This window comes from Lepeophtheirus salmonis, chromosome 6 (assembly GCF_016086655.4).
Source record: "Lepeophtheirus salmonis chromosome 6, UVic_Lsal_1.4, whole genome shotgun sequence".
NCBI classification, from domain to species: domain Eukaryota; kingdom Metazoa; phylum Arthropoda; class Copepoda; order Siphonostomatoida; family Caligidae; genus Lepeophtheirus; species Lepeophtheirus salmonis.
Window position 1 is genome coordinate 25,356,232 of NC_052136.2, and position 4,214 is coordinate 25,360,445.

The window sequence follows — 4,214 nt, forward strand, 5'->3', positions numbered from 1 at the left end:
GTCGTGTACATTTATGATAAGAAGAAGGCTCCTTTTTGATAATACTTTCATATTATTTATATTTAACAATAAATTATTATGATTATTTTGGGATTAGGGAAGATGAGAAAGAAAGAAATTTGAAGAGAGAATTCAAATTGAATATATGTATGTATATTTTCATGTGTACGACGTTGAATTCAATAACTATAAGGAATTAAAGAATGATATGAAGAGTAGAAATATTTTAGGGTTACATATTATTATATTTATACGCGTCTTACCCCTTCTCTCACAAATGGAAAGAGATTAAAATATATATTTATCTTTTTTCTTGTTCCAACTTCATTATGTGGATAAATCGATCTTTGAATATTAAAAGAAGCCTACAGGTAAAAAAACTCATCTTTTTATTCTTATGTATTTTTCATCATCTTTGGTCGATTATGTAAGGTTCATTTAACCGTGATTGAGAATATGATCACTCCTTTATACATGTGTACGAGTACATAGAGCTATTATATAAATGTCTTTATCATCCTTTAAGTACAAAAATACTAACAAAAAAAAAATCAAGCTTTTGTGAAGCGATAATGATCTCAGCTTTGCGCTCTGTAAATACTTTTGTTTTCTTGCAAATACGACCTTTTAGATTAATTGATTGTTTAGGAAGGAGAAAGATCTTTTAAATCATTTCCGTATTAGGATTCGACCCAGAAATTCTAGAAGGTTATAACTTCTTGAGGACCAACATAACTTCCTGCTTGGACTGATCATAAGAACATGAACTGTCTCATAGTCTCATAGAAACATTCAGTCTGGATTGGTTCTGTTTTAATGCTGCATTTTTGGTCAAAAAGTTCTAGATCCGCTTAAGACACTTAAAGTTTTTTAGGGGCCTATTAAATTTGATGTATGGACCATTCATAAGAACAGAATCGGTCTTCATGAGTTTAATGAAAAAATAGCTAAGTTGGTTCTGTTTTATAATGTCATTTCGGTTCGAAAAATCAAGATGTTATAACTTATTTCAGACCTATCTAGTACAGTCTCTGGATAAGTTTCCAGGACGAAATTCAGGTTTTGTCGTCAGTTGACTCTTTCAGATTAAAAGCAGCTGACTATGTATTTATGAATTGATAAGTGTGTTAATACATAGTCGCTGGTACTTTATCATACCAAAACATAGCATAGATACTATAAGTTTGTATCAAATTTTCCCAGTTCATTTTGAAAGTCGAGGTTCCGAGTGAAAAAAAGCACGTCGTAATATAAAAATTTACATAGTATTTAAAGACTTCTGATCAATATAATAGATGTACATATTCCATGAGGAACAACGATTAAATGTCAAAAATAGTGGCTCAATTATAAAAATTACAAGTTTCCTTATCAAGAGTTAACTTGACTTTCGAAAAAAAAAACCAAAGGATTCTTGTAGGTAAGTGAACGTAAACATGGAATGACTGACTCTGACCTAAGGGACAAAAAAGTCCAATCAATATACCTATGTATGTATATCAAATTGCAACTAGGTAATTAAACATGATTTACAGCCTTTTATATGAAAAAAGCCAAATTACTATGAGTTCCTATCACGCAACGTTATACATAGGTGTTTTTTATTACATGGAAATAAGTCATTATTTTTTGGGGGTATAAGTCAAGAGGTCCTTCACCCAAAAGGAATACATCTAATATTGATATGCATAAACTTGGTAAATTGAATGAATCACAATTCATTCAATGACGCCGTGAGAAAAGTTTTGAATAATGAATATATTATTTTTTATTTATTTTGCAAATTAAATCATATCGAATATCACCTCAAAAGAAGGAAAAAAAAGTCATTCTCATGTTAGATTTATGAAGATCCACGGAGTAACCGCTGAGATTGAGATACATACTAGTAATGTGACTCAGTTCGAAACCAATTTTTTCCAGTTCGGTTCGAAGTGATTATTCTAGACCGATCTGGACCAATATATTGGTCCAGTCGGAAATTGAAATAGTAGAACAAAATTAATTAAGCTAAATAGTAATGTTGAATTTTGGCCTGGAAGTACTATACTGCTCGAAGACTGTCCATCCAACTTCTGTCTGGACCGAACTCGTTTTAAATTTGTTCTACAAAAAAAAAAAAAAAAAAAAAAAAAAAATCAATGTTGATCTTGTTCCACAAATGACGTTTATTTTCAGAAAATATTATTAGAAAAATTTATTTGAACTTGTCCACGATTTAAATTACGGTCAGGGCCGTAATAATGGAATTAGTGGTAAAACAGAAATATTACTGAACACCAAAGTAGTTTTTTTTCGGTTTCGGACTTAGTCTCAACACTACAGAATGCCTTGTGATGAGAAGCAACTCTATGAATCTTTTCAAATAAATAAAATAAAATAGAAAATTGTTAGTTTAAAAATCCTATATTTATTGAACTGAGGAAAAACATATGTAAAAACTACGTATAGATTACATATTATGAAGAGAATTTGATCCTGGAATTTAAATAATAATATAAGCACGTAGTATGAAATAAATCCCTAGAACCGTAAATAATTTGAGTAACATGTAATATGTACATATTACGCCTTAATTGGAGTAATCTCATTCGTTTCTATGTTTATATATGTATCAGTACGTATAACCCCCCTCCCCCTACCAACAGACACACATTTATACCAAAAAGTAGAAAAAATGTAAATTTTATAAAGTTGAACCCTTCTTATCCTTCTTTATATGTTAGTTATATTTACATATATCTACAACGTTTTCTTACAAAACTGAAATAAAGAGACAGGTGTTATATTGTGTCTCCATCTATCTGTCTCTATCTTAATCAAACTTTAGGAGTATATGTATGTATACCGATTATCAAAAATTACTTTAATTCTCCCTCAAACTTTTCTTTCTTCTCCGTTAGGGGAAAAAGATTTATATACAATTTAATTAAAAAATAAACTTGTCAATTATATTGTAGACTGATGAAAGTTCCAGCTAGCTCAATTTATTTTTGACTAACATGAAATTTCTCAATATTTATTATCAATTGAGCAAAAAGGAGTATTTCATTGTATCTTATAACTTATCTTCTCAATTGAGTAAGAGAAAAAGAGCTGTAATTAGTAGTAAGTTGGGCAAATACGCCACTTAGCCCAACTGTAGGTATTAAAGATGTATTCATAGCTTAAAAAGAATTGAACTTAGATTCTTCTAAGCAACGTTTAGATTATTATGGGACATTACGAGACTCTCATATAAGAGGGAGTTCACAGCTTTATTGCATCACAGAACCTTTCCCCAAAAAGAGATAGAAAAATGACCCAAAATCACCTGGTCGTTGGGCAATCTTTTCATTCTTCCCAACTATTGAACTATTCCCTATACAGTAGGAGGGGTATAATCTAAATTAACAAGATTTAATTCGAGCTCAGTATATTGTAAGAGGTAATAGTAGGCGGATCGACTGACTTCTGACATAAAATATATAGAAGTTCTTTGGAAGTGCCATTGTTAATAGTTGATGATAAAACCAAAGACCATATACATATTGAGGTCTAGCTACAGGCAAGCGCTATTGGAAAATGTGCGACAGTAGCGCCCCTAACCTTCAATATGTATCAACAAGACAGATAAGTAAATAAATCTTCAAAAATTTAATATTTCAACGAACATTAATTACGTAAGTTGGTTATAATAAACTTTAAGCCCCTTAAAATACACTTTAATATTGCTTCCTAATTTTAATGGCTTGATAAAACATTTTTCTACTTCAACAAAGAAGATTTAGCTCATTTACTTTAAAGTGTCCTTAATCCAAAATGGAAACTTATTGTGCTGCAATAAATTGTTCTAGCAATTGGAAAGCCAACCGTTTGCATTTCTTAACGATAATATCTGCAAGAGATGAATTCAACATTTTTGTCGAGTGAGTCATGCAACGTTAGTCTTAGACTTTGTGAAAAACATTTTGAGGGCTGCATAATCATGAATGCCGTTTCAGAAAAAAAGAAGAAGACTGATACCGAATGCAATTCCCACTATATTCGATGTAACTTAAGTAATTCCTCAACGTCGTCTTGTTCTACGACGTATTCAAGATAAGAGCCCAATTCGTTGAACTTTACTTGAGAGGCATTCAGCAGGTATGATTATGATACAAACTTAAAAGAAGATAAAGGGCTTTAAAAAAACATTTGTTTACAGATAACATTTGCATGGATGTCTCTACAGT